Raw genomic sequence first — 18651 nt, 5'->3', positions numbered from 1 at the left:
GGAAACTATGGACAGTGGCACACCACTGTTCTAACCTCGCTAACATATGCATGTAGACATAGGTCAATGTGAGCAGGAATGATCAGTTGCGGGGTTCCACTACCCCATGGCTGTTAGGATAAAGTTCAAGACCTTCTGCATAGTCCACAAGGCTTTCTGGGGCTGGGGCCCACACTATCCACAACACTTTCATCCTAAATACACGCCTTCTAGAGCCATCTGCTCGGCCTCCTCCAACTCTCTGCGTGTGATCCATTTTTACAAGTAGAGATTTGGGGATAGATCTTTATCCTGCCTCCCTCTGGAACAGCCTCCCTGCGTCTCTCCAACTTGAGCCGGAACTCCTTAAATTGTGGAAACTCCTGAAGACCTTACTTTTCTCTTCCTCTTTCTCTCTCCCTCTCCCTTGCTAACCACCCCTCTCGTTCACTCCCGCCTCACTCCTCCATCTCTCACCTAACTCTGCTCGGCTTTGCTGACAGGTCGTCTGGTTCACCTCTAGAGCTTCACAGGTCCATGCTCCACAGCCAATATTTGCACTTGCCTCCGGACCTCTGCAGTATGCCCAGCACTACTGCACTTTCAGCTTTCAGTCCATGAGAGGTGTAACCCCTACTGAACTTCATAATATGTTCCATGAGAGAAGTAACATCTCTGCACTTAATTTAGGGCCCTGCTGGACTGGGCACACTTGTTTCCCCTTGCCCCACCCTTGCATATCCATCTGTACACTTGCATGATCTGAATTAACTAGGCCTAGTAAGTTCTGTCTTGCACCACCTTTATCTCCCCTCCCTAATCTAGCTGCGCCTGTACATTCATGTTCACGCCTAGATGGGTTCTAGCTGGCTTCATCTTAACCATGGGATGATGGAGGAGGTCCTGACAAGTTCACCACACCTCATCTGCCTGTGATTTTTTGAAAATGGGTCAAATTGTTATCTCAGTTTAACAGCTTAGACAGTACAGTTGATTATGGCCCATGCTACTCATAAGGTCCAGGCAATTCATAAGGTTAATTGTTTTTATATCAGGTGGCATGTGTCCATTCATGTCTCTGGATAAGTGTGCAGTTGTAGTAAGAGCCATAATGATTAGTCACTTGAACATCTGTAAGGCATTCCAGGGGTTAATTAATTAATTAAATAATAAATGTTGTATAACATGGTTAATACCGGAGACCAGTCTCAAATCATTGGTCTGGGATTCAAACCTGCTTTGCTCTAGGTTGTCTTGCTTTCAAGACAAACGCATAGTCCCTGAGCTACCCTCTCGGCTATCCTCTCGATTACTGTAATTAAACTTATTGTCACACACCAGGTGGCTCAAAACTTTTTGGTTTATTGACTTAGGAGTAGTGATCATACCCAAGCCTTCACAGGAACTTGATGTGGCTTCAAGCAGAGTTGTGATGTTAGCTTAACATTCTCTTCACCATCTTCAATTGCATCTATCGGGCAGCTCTTCCTACCTCAAGGATGAAATCACATGTCATATCCCAGGATGCAATATGATAAAATAGAGGATCACAGATAATTAAGCACTAGGACTGTTGTCAGACAAGAGAAGATGAAAAGGGGCAACCAAGGCTTTATTGTAAAGGACCAAATTCTAATCATGAAAGGACACGTTTTTCTAGTGTCAGGCCCCTGTTGAAGAAGAATCTCTGCATGTAGGTGCTATGTTTTGGTTCTAGAGGACTTAATATACACTAGAAGAAGCAACTGATTTCACAAAAGACAATATATAAATATTCCAACTGACTGACAGATTGAGGGAAAAAAGAAAAATACACATAGCTTCTCCTTTTGCCCATCGAACTTAATTGGCTGTCAAATGGCACGGCTGTAAACCTTCAAAACATGAGTTGCATATTGCTGCGCTCCTGCCTGCCCTCTCCACTGCAAGGGTATCAGTTCCACTACTTTTCTTGGTACACTTCCACTACCTCAAAGGCACTCCAATATGGTGTTAGCTCATATAGACCACTACATTTGGGAGCAGTAATGCATGGACTGGAAGGGCCCTGGAGGAACCACCCCAATTCTAAAATGTCCTGCTACTTTGGCATAATCAATGATTAGACAGACACCTAAGTACATTTAGGCACAGGAATTCAGAAAGAGGTGGGGCTACTCCCATATTAAACCACCAACCTACAGACAGAGTGTGGGTGTTTGGGGCTAGAGGAGAATAGGTTTTGAAGCATGTTGGAGGAGTAAGCAGCCAAAGAATCAGTTGGACAGTAAAAAGGAAGTTGGAAGGAGGAGTTGAAGGAGGTGGTGAAGAATAGCAGGTGAAGGATATAGCAGAGAGTAAGGAGAAGAAGCAGGTGGGGAAGAACAGGGAGGTGAAGAAGGCGGTGGAGAGTAATGAACATGTGGGGAGTTTTGAGACAAAGCATAACAACAACAGGAGTGAGGTGAATGGAATGACAGAAACAAAGGGAGGGGAAGGGCGAAGAAGAAACAAGGTAAAAGCAAGGCAGAAGAAGAAGAGTCTATTTTTGAATACGATGGGAGGGATTGGGAAGGTGAGTTGGAAAGCCAGCAGGAGGAATTTGGAGCCAGAGAAAAGGAGGAATAGGAAAGAGAATTCAAGGAAGGAAAGCAGGTACATTACAAGCATGACAATATGTAGTAATGAAGGGCTGGAGGTATGTTGCAAACATCAAAGTATCAGAGTGATGTTGAATGTACTGGAGGGGCGAGCAAGAGTAGGAGACATCCCCTTATTCAGACGACTCTTAGAACTCATTGAGGAGGTAAGAATGGTGAATTGGGACTTATAGTCAGGCCCTAACGAATGGGAGAAGAAGATTGGAAACATGTTCTGCCTGTTGGCCAGCAATAGTACCCAACCACCTGGTGGAATCTCTGGGGCTTAGTATGGGACTATCCAGTCCTTTCCCTCACATCTACCCCAGCTAATGTTACAAGTGGATGAGGCACCCAAGACCCAGGTGAAGGGGTCTCTCTGGAGTCTGGGACAAGAAGGCGAAGAACCTAAACAAACAAAACAAGAGCCAACAAAGAAATGTGGAGATGTTTAAAGCCCCAGAACATGAGTGATTGAGAATTGACCATACATCAAAGAAATGGACCTCAGACTGAGGATATCAGAATCCAGAGACTTCTTTGGAACCATAGAACCTTTACTGGAGGCTTTGTTGCTAGAACAGACCCTAAGCAGAAGCCATTGGGTTGTTGTATTACCTTTATTCTAATTTGGCCCTGTGACTGCCTCTCATTGATTAAGCTTGGCTTTGTGGCTCCTCTCTAAAAAAGAAATACATGGCCTATTTCCACCATATCTCATCTCTTAATTCTAGCAGGGGCTACTCATGGAGCAGCACACCATGTCACGCTAACAGACATGCTGCCAAGCAGGGCACTGCTCTCTCACTGTGGATGAAGGAGACCAGGAAGGAGCAGAACATGATTACTCAATGATGTGGTTACACAGAACAGAATAACATGGTTGATGGTTCATGGTGATCAAGTGGGTTCTAAGCAAGGAATTCTCTCTAAATTCAAAATAGCTCAGGTGTGAGGATTCTATTTTAGGTTCAATGGAGGACGGGTGGTGTTTGTGGTGGCACATGGATGAAAACTACTGCCAGAATCACAACAAAATCAATTCTGATTCACACACGACGCAGAATCCTTTGCTTCTTCAATTTTACACACTCAGCCCCTGCCTTTGATAGAACCAAAATCCAAACACTGTATAAATAGTGCAACCATTCAGACCATGACTTCAAACCTTCACATCAACACAATTGTCGTGTGCACAATAATTGATATATAGAACGACTTTCACAGTAGCTACAGTAAAACACGGCCCATTGTGGCAGCAACGTGTAGCATCTCAAACATTAGGGAGGGGGCTGGGCCGCATGGCAAATATGCAACACTGTAATCTCAGGCACCCCTGCATCAGAATATTAGATTTATGTGACACATACACCTACTAGGACACTAATGAGAGGCTACACACATTGAGAATGAGCGTGCTAGACGTTGCATAAGTCATGTGAATGTAGGGGTGGGTATGAGGGACTGCTTACATAACCCTCAGATGATCTCTTGGAGGGCCAAGTACAGATTATGGACAAACAGATAGATCCCAGGCACCTTTGTCTGTCTGGGATCTCCCACTGATTGAGGTAAGCACCAGTATCCTTCTCTCATTAGTGCAACAGCAGGACTAGAAGCATCGAAAAGACCCTGTGACAGAGAACGAGTTCATTCCAACCTCTGCGCTCTAAAGGCTTCAATGGCAGGTATGGAATAGATTGTTCCTGACCCTGGTATTGCTGCCAGAGAACCCTATGGCCCTCTGATCAAGCCCCCACCCCTCATCCTCAATACATAAGAGCACACATAGCCTACATTCCTACATTCCATATTATCTGCTATTCTCCAAGTAATGTGTTAGATGTTGGGTTGTTCTCTATCTTTTGTTTATCCACAAGAGGATGGAAGGTGTTTTGGTTGACCTCAGCTGCTTGTCCCCTCCAAATGGTTGCCACCTGCTAATTCCTGTGGACAGTCACATATTGGAGTACCGCTCATATTAGATACATGCAACTTCTCACCCTGACTCCCAAATTTCAATAAATCCCCCTGTGCGCATCTACCTCTCCCCCTACCATCCTTACTCCTATATTTTCAGGCCGAACCCACCCTTATCCTACCCCTGACTCCTCCACCTGGACTCCCTTACCCACTACCCCTGTTGTCGCATTACCAACCCGCGCCCCTGACCAGCTTCACCCTGTTACTTACCCACCCCCATAACTCCCCTCCCCCTTCCCTGCCATCTAACCCACTGACACCTTCTGAGTTCTCTTCTAGACTGTGTGGGGCTGTATACCTCCTCTCCTTGAGCCCCCCCCCATATATCCTGTCATTCCCCTCCCAGCCCAGACCTTTCCTCACTTTACATGCATACCCGGCACCATGAATCCTCCCACCGTCTCCCACCCAACCCCCTCCTCCCTTAAAGGTTTGGATCCCTGTTCGTCAATAAGTGGCCAATCAGGTGGACAGGTCTAGCGCTCCAGCCCAATGACTACTTAACAACGAGCACTTCCCCCAAGTATCAGCTTGAGCAATCGATCTGGTACTGGTTGTGTTCGGTGGACTGTAACGTTTAGACCTTAAATCCAGAACTGAGAGAGGCTATAAGAAGGTAAAATGGTATATTTTCCAACTGTGTGTCCAGCAATCCCATCCACTGTGTTTGCTGTCGCCGCATGTTTTATGCCACTGTGGACTGATGTGTGTATGATTTATGCTGACTGCAGCCATCCATCGTTCACTTTCACTGAGCAATAACACGTTTCATGCTTAGCTGCAGTATTTTAATTTGCATTCTCCTGAGGCTGAAAAATGATCTTTGTTAACGCCATTTTAATTGGTTATTTTTCATTATCACCATAAATATTTAAACAATGGAAAAGAGTAGCGTGTGGCACATTATATGAGAGGTTGGAAAAATAGCCTGTCATAACAAAAGGTGAAATATTATAGAAATGGTAATGTGTTATTTTCTAATGGTTCTGTCGTTTACCAGAGTCCAGGCACTTTCAGACATGGCAATTCTGCAAATAACATCATAGCATGTCCTAAATGCACCAGGGTACATTTTAGTTTGGCAATGCTTCTGCTTTCCCTATTCTGCGAATTATGTACCGCCCAATTCATGTTTACGCGCTCTTTGTATGCCACAGCATATTTAAAAAGTAGCACCATCCACACAGCTCTTTCTTAGTGGCATGACAATGTATAATTATGCTGCAAGAGGCAATCACTTCAATAAAATAATTAGCACTTTCTTAGAAACAGTGACTGTGTTGGATTCAATTAGTTATCACAACAGGCCTGCCCTTGGTCTAAATAATATGAGATTGTCTTGCTGTTGGAATATGCAGCAGAAATGTTAATGCACGCGTTTGCTCCATGCTCTAGGATCAACACAGGGAGGCCAAGAGCATTCGGTGACGTCTGTGTTATTTCTTACCATGAAGATATATGTTGATGTGCACCAACCTTCCCAGTCTGCCCAAACCCAGACCCTTCTTTCGATGCTCCACCCTGCCCTTGTCTCCCACCATCCAGACATCGTTCCCTTGCCTTAATGTGACTGCTTTGAATACGTCTGTCAGCATAAGACGCCCTTATTTATGTATGTATTAATTTATTTATTTATGTATCGATGTATTTATTTATTTATTTAAGTTGGTTAACACAAGGCCCCAATCAGCGTGGATCAGCTTCAGAGACCTAGTAGTGAGGAATGGTAGGGAGTAGGCATGGCAGAGGGGATGCGCAAATAAGTGGAGATGTCCAGTAGTTGCATCACTATTGGATCACTGCAGAATCATGCCACAAGTATAGAGTAGGGTCGAAAGAACAGGGCCTGGCCAATGTTAGAGGATTCTGGTATTGGCCGATTCACCTGAGGGATTACTTCCAGGGGATGAAGTTCAAATGAAATCAGGATGCCATTATGCACTATGTGGGTTCTCAATGCTTTTCTGAAGGGCAAGACATTTATTTTCTTAATATTAGGTTTGTGAGAGGTGCCCGTCAACTCCCTCTGCTACGGGCGGGCTCCATGTGGTATCTGTATGTGTATTTCTTTGAAGAACATGGAGGTCAATTTCAATCAGAAATGACTTACAATAATCAATGATCACATTTCAGGTGGTGGATGCATTCCCTGGAAGGGTGCCGGTACAATAGCACAAACATGAGAACAAGTGGACAGCCAGTGAATGAGGCTGTTCATTAAGTAAAGCCTTCTGGTATTAATACCACCTGCTGTTCGCTGACCAAAGGTGCCTTTATTGTTATCAAAGGAATTCCTCGGGTAAGTATTTTGGGCCATTATTCCAGCCGGCCCTGTAACTGAGCATTACTTTGACACTGTTGACACATGTGGAAATCCAACAGATTGGAGAGAGGATTTCGAGTGCAACTTCTCATAGAGACAAAGGGACATCTGTTTTTGAGGAAGTATGGCAGCCATGCTAGTGCTGCTACAGTGTTGCCCATGGCATGTGCTAGATCCTGAAGCTGGGCGTTATAATTGACTGTAACCAATGCATCTGAGAGGTCTAGAAGTCATAGTGTAAGTTGTTATCCATTTACTCTCTGATCTAAGGGTGGGTAGTTTTGGTCCATCTGAATGGTGTGAAACCTGATTTGTGTTTGTGTTGTGCTATTTATCTGAAGTTGCACTCTGACCATCTTCACCATGAATTCTGTACACATTGGTAGGTTAGAGGTCAGGCAGAACTCACCAAGTCATAAGTGGTTGAGGTTTTAGGCAAAGGGGTTACCCTTTCTATGGTAGGTTGAATATTCCAGTCCACAAAGAAGGCATTGACAAAAATGGCATGTGAAGGGGATAGCATGCCAATGTGCTTTTTGATACACTGCTGGACCACGGATGATTTGTAGGACAGATAACTTCATCTCAAATATTAATTTCATTAGTAGTGGATCTGACGTGGGGGCACAACTAGGATGGGAAGTTCCCTGTGGAAGTCATAGACTGAGGAGTTAGGGACGGGTGAACTAGCAAGATCCTACACTGGCATTTACTTTTTACTGATTATCAGAGAATGTCTTTCGCCAGTTTGATTGATGAAGTCATGCCCTCATGGACATGGGCACATTTGTCCATTGTGTTCTTCTTCTTAACGATTTCTACCAACCTGCTGTTCAATTTGACAATTTGAGTGGAGATGGTCCTTTTGTTCCATCAAATTATCTTCTGGTGAGCCCAAAAGTGAATGTAATTGGCTAGGTTCTCTGAATTAACACAATTGTCACTCATTCTCTTGAGGTTCCTGACTATCTTTTCTACTTGGCTATATTTATCTTGAACCATTGTTATAAGGCCTTAATGTCAATGGTATTCCCTTTCAGGACTTTAGTGGCCAGGGTGTCCAGTGACTTTTTAGTTTTCAATTGTAGGGTTCTTTGTATCAACTCTGGATCTCAGGTGGAACTTTTAGTTAAGGCTAGTGGGTTAATCAGTTTGAAAAAACACTACGAGAGACACTTAAGCTGTTGGAACATTTTGCCTTGCAAACCTATAAACACATTATTCTTGGAACCCCAGAGCGTAAGCCCGTGGGGAGAAAGGAATATTGAACGTCATCCCCTGGAAGTCCACCCTCTCCACCCACACTCCTCCTCTTCCCTCTCCATCTGTGCTTGCTGACCCTCCTTTAGCCACCCTCCCACCATCCTTCTCGTCCTTTCGTCTTTTCACCCCTGACGAGGTTGCTAGACAAGTCCGGTCTATGAAAGCCTCTTCAAAACAGGTTCATCCCTGTTCCTCTAAAACCATCAAGGACCACATTGAAACACTCGCTCCGGCCCTTGCTGATTTTTGCAATCACTCCTTTGCCTCTGGATCCTTCCCCTCCCCTCTGAAGCACTCCTTTGTGCATCCTCTTTTCAAGAAACCCACAGCTGATCCTTCTTGTCCAGCTAACTATCGCCAAATTTCCATTACTCCCTTTCTTGGCAAACTCGTGGAAAAGTTGGCCATCTCTCAGTTTAACCTTCATTCCAATTCTGTTGACTGTCTCCATGACCACCAGTCTGGCTTCAGAGCTGCCAGAAGCACGGAAACTGCTCTCCTAAACATTCGTGAAGATCTGCTCACCAACCTTGACTCTAACATTCCCTCTGTCCTCATCCTCCTCGATCTCTCTTCTGCCTTCGACACGGTCAACCATACCATCTTGCTCAACCGTCTCTGTGAAAACCTGGGTATCACTGATCAGGCTCTGGCCTGGCTGACCTCTTTCCTCTCAGATCGACCCTCCCAGGTCCAACTTGGGTCCTTACTTTCATCTATCTTCCTTTCTACCTGTGGTGTTCCCCAGTGGTCTAACCTCTCACCCTGGCTTTTCAACCAATACCTGGCAACTCTCGCCCACTGCATTGCCATTTTCTGCTCAAATTTCCAGTGCTACGCTGGCGACACTCAACTCATTTACAGGCTGCCCTCTGCCACCTCCTCTCCCTCTCTCATCTCTGATTGCCTAACTGCCATTCAAGATTGGTGTGCCAGCAATGATCTTTGTCTGAATGCCAGCAAGACGGAGATCCTCCTCATCGGCACACCTTCACCATCCTTTCCCCTCACACTCTGGCCGGCCTCCTTTGGCCCTCTACCTATCTCCACCTGCGAGGCTAAGAACCTCTGGGTCATCTTTGACTCCACCCTTTCCTTCTCCGCCCACATCTCTGAGGTCTCTAAAAAGTCAAATTTCCGACTGCACCTCCTCAGAGGAATTCTGCCTTTCCTCTCCTTCCCCCAGAAGCTCGTGGTATCTAAAGCTCTGGTTCTCGCTAGCTTGGACTATTGTAACAGCCTCTTTTTAAATCTACCTGCCTCTACTCTCCGCCCTCTGCAACTAATCCAGAACAGGACTGCGAGACTTGTCCTTGGCCTCAAGCCCTGGGATCGTATCTCTCCAGCTCTGAAATCTCTTCACTGGCTCCCAGTGGATGCAAGGATTAAATTGAAAACCCTCTGCATTGTCCACAAGGCTTTCTGGGGCCTGGGTCCAAAATACCTTCAGCTATCCCTCTGCAAATACCTCCCCTCTTGAGCTCTTCGCTCCTCTACCTCCAACTCACTCAGGGTCAGTCGTTTTTCTAAGAAACGAGCTGGGGGTAGATCTCTGTCTTCGGCTGGGGCCTCCCTCTGGAACAGCCTCCCTGCCACTCTAAAACTTGAGGAGAACCATCTCCGGTTCCGGAAGCACCTCAAGACCTTCTTCTTTTCTTCTGCCTTCGCTCCCCCTCTCCCCTGCTGATCTGTTCTCTCTTGGCACTGTGCACCTGGCCATCCTCTGTCTTTTGGGCCCAGGTACCTGCTCATCCTGTCACCCTCCCGCACTGCCTCCGGGCCACCCCTTGCACTGGGGTCTGTATCTGTACCCATACAGCCCCCCCCTTTTTCTTCCTGCACTTATCGGACCTACCCTGTCTGCTGCCTTAAACCTAGCACTTGCAAATTGCTGGCTGCATTACCACTGTTTGCTGCCTTTATTATTTATTTTTTGTTATTTATCTGTTTCTCCTGTGCTTCGCACTTTCCACCTCTCCCCCTTCCATGCACTTTTCCCCTCCCCCCTCTCCCATGCACTTGCGCATTCTCAATGTCACTGGGCCTAGTAAGATCGCTGTTTTGTTCTCCTCTGTTCCTCTCCCTTGCCTTGTCACGCTCTGAAACACTTGTCTACGAGCGCAATAGAAATAAAATATCAATCAAATCAATCAATCAAATATTGACAGCCACTGTTGTAGTGTGGATTTTTCCTTGTGTTGATTTTGATGACGCTCCCAAAATGGCTGCATTGATGTGGGATTCACTTCAGAAACACATCCACCACACAACAAGAACCTAGGTCAGATAATAAAGGTTGTGGAAGCTCTTAGCCTGCTTCATGGAAGTATGCTGGATTTTGAATCAGTAATTCCTTCACATCATGGAGCTCTTGCGATTTGCGGACTACCTCACCAAACCACAGCTTAATTGTTCTCTTTCTCCCATGGCTGGGGCATGTGCACACTGTTTGATAAGTGTAGTTGGCTCTTCTTTATCTTTGTGTCCCAATGGCTTTTTCTTTCTGTGTGCTGGGTACTGTTTATCTTCTTCCTCAGCAGCCCAACTATCAATCCCTTCTCCTCTTCGTGCATTTCTTTAAGACAACTGCTTAGATTGAATGTGGGTTACATTGGGTTGGCAGTATCATGATGTGACTAAAAGACCTGCCACAACTACTTCTCAGTGGTTCCTGTTCATTTGTAGTGTTGCTATACTGCGCTATCACCCACTCTTCCCACCATCCTGAGTACCAGGGGAGAACCAAGAGGCCCAGTCAGACCTTGTGTGTCAGTGGGGGTCATGACGGTTGGCGGTAGGGGTTTAACAGGGCCGGTAGAGCTGCTGGCCCAGTTAAACCCCTACCGCCGCATTACAAGTTTTGCTCGCGGCACCCGGTAAGGGCATAGGGTTTTTGAACTTAATCCTAGCAGTCATTGGGAACCAGTGCAGACATTTCTGTCCTAGAGAGATATGATCCCTGGGCTTGAGGCCAAGGACAAGTCGTGCAGTCCTGTTTTGGATGAGTTACAGAGGGCAAAGTGTAGAGGCAGGCAGATTTAGAAAGAGGCAGTTGTAGTAGTACAGCCTAGAGAGGACCAGAGCTCTGGAGACAGTGAGCTTCTGGGGGAAGGAGAGGAAAGGAAGAATACCTCTGAGGAGATGCAGCTTGTAGTGTGACTTCTTAGTGTGGAGGCAAATATGACCCAGAGGTGTTTAGCCTCACAGGTGGGAACAGGAAGAGGGCCAAGAGAGGGCAGCCAGAGAGTGACCGGAAACGAGGGAGAAGGTGAGCCGATGAGGAGAATCTCAGTTTTACTGGCATTAAGGCACAGATCATTGGTGGCACACCACTCCTAGATAGCAGACAGACAGTCAGAGGTGAGAGAAGGAGCAGAGGTGGCTGAAGGGAGCCTGAAAATGAGCTGAGTGTCATCCGAATAGCATTGAAAGTTGGGGCAGAGAGTGGAAATGTGATGGGCAAGAAGTGCCAGGTATTGGTTGAACAGCCAGGGAGAGAAGATAGGCCCCTGGTGTAAACCACAGGTAGAAATGGAGATAGAGGAGAGGAAGGTACCAAGTTGGGCCTGGGAGGGTCGATCAGAGATAAGAGAAGTCAGCCAATCAAGGGCCTGATCGGTGACACCCAAGTTATCATGGAGACGGTTGAGCAGGATGGCATGGTTGACCGTGTCAAAGGTAGAAGAGATATCAAGTAAGATAAGGACACAGGGGGTGATGGACTCAAGGTCAGAGAGTGGGTCTTCTGAGATGTTCAGGAGAGCAGTTTCCATGTTTCTGGCAGCTCTGAAACCAGACTGATGGTCATGGAGACAACCAACAGATTCAGTGTGAAGATTGAGCTGGGAGATGGCCAGCCTTTCCAGGATTTTGTCCAGGAAAGGAGTGATGGAGATTGGGCGGTGGTTAGCAGGGCAGGATGGGTCGGCAGAGGGTTTCTTAAGAAGAGGGTGCACAAGGGAGTGCTTCTGGGGGAAGCGAAAACTCCTGTGGCGAAGGAGTGGTTACAAAAGTCAGCCAGGGCAAGAGTCATGGTGTCAATGAGGTACTTAATGGTTTTGGAGGAACATGGGAGAACCTGATTTGACAAGACTTTCATAGATCAGGCTTGTCTAGAAACCACCTGACCGCAAAAGTGATGGGGGGAAGGTTTCGAATTGATCTAAACCACTGGCAATTGCTCTGGGCCAACCTTCCACACCACCGTTTTTTAGCCCGTCTGCGCCATTGCAAAAGGGGACCAGCCATGTGCAAATCAGTCAGCAGCTGCCGCCACCGAAGCTAGCAGCCCAGCCCGAACTGCTAGGCCAGGTCCCCTCTGCACAGAAAACCAAGCAACCCCAGACATGTTTCGGCCTTGTTGGACCTCCTCAGTGAGGTGCAGCCTGGTTCCCTGTGGCGCAGCGAGCAAGGGACCCACGTCTGGGCATACCCTCTCTCACAAGGAGAAACAAACTGACCACAAAAGTGATGGGAGGAAGGTTTCGAATTGATCTAAACCACTGGCAATTGCTCTGGGCCAACCTTCCACACCACCGTTATTTAGCCCGTCTGCGCCATTGCAAAAGGGGACCAGCCATGTGCAAATCAGTCAGCAGCTGCCGCCACCGAAGCTAGCAGCCCAGCCCGAACTGCTAGGCCAGGTCCCCTCTGCACAGAAAACCAAGCAACCCCAGACATGTTTCGGCCTTGTTGGACCTCCTCAGTGAGGTGCAGCCTGGTTCCCTGTGGCGCAGCGAGCAAGGGACCCACGTCTGGGCATACCCTCTCTCACAAGGAGAAACAAACTGACCACAAAAGTGATGGGAGGAAGGTTTCGAATTGATCTAAACCACTGGCAATTGCTCTGGGCCAACCTTCCACACCACAGTTTTTTAGCCCGTTTGCGCCATTGCAAAAGGGGACCAGCCATGTGCAAATCAGTCAGCAGCTGCCGCCACCGAAGCTAGCAGCCCAGCCCGAACTGCTAGGCCAGGTCCCCTCTGCACAGAAAACCAAGCAACCCCAGACATGTTTCGGCCTTGTTGGACCTCCTCAGTGAGGTGCAGCCTGATTCCCTGTGGCGCAGCGAGCAAGGGACCCACGTCTGGGCATACCCTCTCTCACAAGGAGAAACAAACTGACCACAAAAGTGATGGGAGGAAGGTTTCGAATTGATCTAAACCACTGGCGATTGCTCTGGGCCAACCTTCCACACCACCGGTTTTTAGCCCGTCTGCGCCATTGCAAAAGGGGACCAGCCATGTGCAAATCAGTCAGCAGCTGCCGCCACCGAAGCTAGCAGCCCAGCTCGAACTGCTAGGCCAGGTCCCCTCTGCACAGAAAACCAAGCAACCCCAGACATGTTTCGGCCTTGTTGGACCTCCTCAGTGAGGTGCAGCCTGGTTCCCTGTGGCGCAGCGAGCAAGGGACCCACGTCTGGGCATACCCTCTCTCACAAGGAGAAACAAACTGACCACAAAAGTGATGGGAGGAAGGTTTCGAATTGATCTAAACCACTGGCAATTGCTCTGGGCCAACCTTCCACACCACCGTTTTTTAGCCCGTCTGCGCCATTGCAAAAGGGGACCAGCCATGTGCAAATCAGTCAGCAGCTGCCGCCACCGAAGCTAGCAGCCCAGCCCGAACTGCTAGGCCAGGTCCCCTCTGCACAGAAAACCAAGCAACCCCAGACATGTTTCGGCCTTGTTGGACCTCCTCAGTGAGGTGCAGCCTGGTTCCCTGTGGCGCAGCGAGCAAGGGACCCACGTCTGGGCATACCCTCTCTCACAAGGAGAAACAAACTGACCACAAAAGTGATGGGAGGAAGGTTTCGAATTGATCTAAACCACTGGCAATTGCTCTGGGCCAACCTTCCACACCACCGTTTTTTAGCCCGTCTGCGCCATTGCAAAAGGGGACCAGCCATGTGCAAATCAGTCAGCAGCTGCCGCCACCGAAGCTAGCAGCCCAGCCCGAACTGCTAGGCCAGGTCCCCTCTGCACAGAAAACCAAGCAACCCCAGACATGTTTCGGCCTTGTTGGACCTCCTCAGTGAGGTGCAGCCTGATTCCCTGTGGCGCAGCGAGCAAGGGACCCACGTCTGGGCATACCCTCTCTCACAAGGAGAAACAAACTGACCACAAAAGTGATGGGAGGAAGGTTTCGAATTGATCTAAACCACTGGCGATTGCTCTGGGCCAACCTTCCACACCACCGGTTTTTAGCCCGTCTGCGCCATTGCAAAAGGGGACCAGCCATGTGCAAATCAGTCAGCAGCTGCCGCCACCGAAGCTAGCAGCCCAGCTCGAACTGCTAGGCCAGGTCCCCTCTGCACAGAAAACCAAGCAACCCCAGACATGTTTCGGCCTTGTTGGACCTCCTCAGTGAGGTGCAGCCTGGTTCCCTGTGGCGCAGCGAGCAAGGGACCCACGTCTGGGCATACCCTCTCTCACAAGGAGAAACAAACTGACCACAAAAGTGATGGGAGGAAGGTTTCGAATTGATCTAAACCACTGGCAATTGCTCTGGGCCAACCTTCCACACCACCGTTTTTTAGCCCGTCTGCGCCATTGCAAAAGGGGACCAGCCATGTGCAAATCAGTCAGCAGCTGCCGCCACCGAAGCTAGCAGCCCAGCCCGAACTGCTAGGCCAGGTCCCCTCTGCACAGAAAACCAAGCAACCCCAGACATGTTTCGGCCTTGTTGGACCTCCTCAGTGAGGTGCAGCCTGGTTCCCTGTGGCGCAGCGAGCAAGGGACCCACGTCTGGGCATACCCTCTCTCACAAGGAGAAACAAACTGACCACAAAAGTGATGGGAGGAAGGTTTCAAATTGATCTAAACCACTGGCAATTGCTCTGGGCCAACCTTCCACACCACCGTTTCTTAGCCCGTCTGCGCCATTGCAAAAGGGGACCAGCCATGTGCAAATCAGTCAGCAGCTGCCGCCACCGAAGCTAGCAGCCCAGCCCGAACTGCTAGGCCAGGTCCCCTCTGCACAGAAAACCAAGCAACCCCAGACATGTTTCGGCCTTGTTGGACCTCCTCAGTGAGGTGCAGCCTGGTTCCCTGTGGTGCAGCGAGCAAGGGACCCACGTCTGGGCATACCCTCTCCCACAAGGAGAAACAAACTAACCACAAAAGTGATGGGAGGAAGGTTTCGAATTGATCTAAACCACTGGCAATTGCTCTGGGCCAACCTTCCACACCACCGTTTTTTAGCCCGTCTGCGCCATTGCAAAAGGGGACCAGCCATGTGCAAATCAGTCAGCAGCTGCCGCCACCGAAGCTAGCAGCCCAGCCCGAACTGCTAGGCCAGGTCCCCTCTGCACAGAAAACCAAGCAACCCCAGACATGTTTCGGCCTTGTTGGACCTCCTCAGTGAGGTGCAGCCTGGTTCCCTGTGGTGCAGCGAGCAAGGGACCCACGTCTGGGCATACCCTCTCCCACAAGGAGAAACAAACTAACCACAAAAGTGATGGGAGGAAGGTTTCGAATTGATCTAAACCACTGGCAATTGCTCTGGGCCAACCTTCCACACCACCGTTTTTTAGCCCGTCTGCGCCATTGCAAAGGGGACCAGCCATGTGCAAATCAGTCAGCAGCTGCCGCCACCGAAGCTAGCAGCCCAGCCCGAACTGCTAGGCCAGGTCCCCTCTGCACAGAAAACCAAGCAACCCCAGACATGTTTCGGCCTTGTTGGACCTCCTCAGTGAGGTGCAGCCTGGTTCCCTGTGGCGCAGCGAGCAAGGGACCCACGTCTGGGCATACCCTCTCTCACAAGGAGAAACAAACTGACCACAAAAGTGATGGGAGGAAGGTTTCGAATTGATCTAAACCACTGGCAATTGCTCTGGGCCAACCTTCCACACCACCGTTTTTTAGCCCGTCTGCGCCATTGCAAAAGGGGACCAGCCATGTGCAAATCAGTCAGCAGCTGCCGCCACCGAAGCTAGCAGCCCAGCCCGAACTGCTACCTCATCTGGGGAGAATATGGGAAAGGCATAGAAGGAGGTAGGAGAGGTGGCTGAAGAAGGGCCAGAGGAAGAGCAGATTGTAGATGGCGGAGGGGCAGCGGAAGAGAGAGAGAGGACAGGGTGTTCTGAGTTTTAAAGATGAAATGAGAAGCCAGGGCCGTGCAGAGGGCCTGGGAGGGGACAGGAGAGGTAGAGACTGCAGCAGGATTCGCCAGCTCCTTGCAGATTTTAAAGGGTTCGGCCGAGTTGTTAGATGCTGCAGAGACACGGGCTTGGATGTGGGATGTGGACAGAGAGACAGTATTGCCTTTGGAGCAGGCGGCAGGCCAGTTTGTCAGAGGATGTACCAGAAGCACGCCATTTCCTCTCAGCCACCCTGCAGTTGTGTTTGAGGGTGATGAGGTCTGAGTTCGGCCTTCAAGCAGATCCTCATGACAGGGGCAAGAACATCAAGAGTATCAGATATAGTAGAGTGGAGCATAGAAAGGGCTGTGTCAGGGTGTAAATCAGCCAAAGGGGTGGGGGGGCGAGAAAGTGGCAGCAAAAGACTCAACTGACACGTGCTTAATGTGTTGGATAACCAAGAAGGTAGGTGGCAGTGCTGGAGTTGGCTTGGCCCAATATTTAACTAAAGCTAAAAAATCGCTAATTCATCTGTTTCTATTGAATCAACATTATGTATATATAGGAGCACCTGATACACTTACCACAATTCATCAACAAAGTTGTTTCTAGTTGATCTATTTTCCTACATATCTGACAATATCCTTTCTTTTTCGTTTTTTTTATTATTGGTTATTCACATTTAAATCTTTAACATATATGATACCTGCCAATTTTAGGAGGTCATGATCAGGTTCACAATTTCACAAAATATCCATTCCAAGAACGTGCTAGATGGTATTAGTGGCCCTGTATTCCCCATTAGTGATTCCAGATCCTTCCCCCACTATGTCCATGGATCGGATTTAAGTCATTAAGCACCAATGACACAAATTTCAGGGCATCCATAGTGCAATCAATATTGTCTGCCTTCATTAGCCTTTACCAAATTTCTGTAGCCCCACTCTGATTGCAGGATTGCAAATAGTCACCTATATACCTTTCCCTTATCTCCCCAATCACAGGGCAGACAAGGAGCATATGGTAGATAGTTTCCACAGAATCTAGATCTTTACAGTATCTACAGAAAGCTTCACCTTGCATTATCTGTTTCCTTTGTAGCTGCACCTCTTTGGAAGGCAGAATGTTCAGCTGACATCGTAGGAGCAGATCTCTGAAATATGGCAAAGGACATTTTTGAAAGTAGGATGGTAGTACATTCAACGACTTTCGTTCACATGTAATATTGGCACACCCTTTATTATCACTTCAATATCCTTTTTCCAAAGTTAGACCCATCCGTGGGCACATCACAACCAAACAGGGTCATTGATTTAGTCTTGGCAGTAAGAACAACTATCTGTATCTAGGAGAGGGAAACCTCACTATATGCTGTTGAGAAGTATCTGGTATATTGTTAGGCAGAATTATATGCAGTACCCTTTGGGAACACCACATACAATTAAGACTACAAGTGACAGTACAGATTTACCTTTGGTGCAAGCCTGTCCTACACAGTAAACGTGGTAGCGATGGCTGAGCAGCCAGACTTATCTCAAGAGCAAATGAGCAGTATCACTAGTTACACAAAGGACAGCAATTACTATGATTCAAACAAACACTGACTCAAGGTTTCTGAGTAAAAGAACATACAATTATTTACACATCAGTTGTATAACATTTCACTTAAGTAAAACAGTTAAAAAAAAATCACACTCTTAATACACCACACCACTCCCAATGGTTTCCAGACAAGTTAAGCTCACAAAATGAAGTGGGAGCAAAATGGAACTCTAGTAATAAAAAATGGAGGGAAAGACAAAGTTAGGCAGCATTTGAGCAGTATCAAGAGGTAAGTAAGCAGGGCAATCTAGAAAGAGGAACTACAGTGATGGAATCAAATCAAGCAGGCTTAGGGCCAAAGTCAATAGGACACAAGTCTTTTGCTCAAGATCACACAGTTCAGGGTAGTTCGCGGTTAAGTCTTTGCCAAGAGTTCCGGACGAAGTTGGTTGGCAGAAAAGTTAGTTTAAAGAGTAGAGAAGGACAAGCCCTCGAATTGGTGAAAGGTTTCACACACCTTCACCGTGACTGGACGAAACTAACAACCGGATTTGCACAGTACCTTTAAATGGAGAAGAAGCTGTAGCTGAAGCAGATGTTCCTGGCAGTTCCTGCAGGCTCACGGTTCCGGAAGCGACTGTCGGACTGACATGAAGTAGGAAGACTGGAGGGTCCTGTACTTCCCAGGGAAGAAACCAGCAGCAGAGCAAAGCAACGAATAAAAGGTGGCTCCTTAAAACCCAAGCAGAGTCCTACCTTCCTGGCTATCCGGCCCACTGTAGCTCTGTACAGCGAATTCTACCAGAGGTGGGAGTCCTGGCTTGTAGTTTGGGCAAACTGGTTGGTCCCACCAGCTCAGGCGA

Source organism: Ambystoma mexicanum, chromosome 5q (assembly GCF_040938575.1).
Source record: "Ambystoma mexicanum isolate Mex_15411 chromosome 5q, UKY_AmexF1_1, whole genome shotgun sequence".
Taxonomy (NCBI): Eukaryota; Metazoa; Chordata; class Amphibia; order Caudata; family Ambystomatidae; genus Ambystoma; species Ambystoma mexicanum.
Note: the sequence above shows the minus strand (reverse complement) of the source record.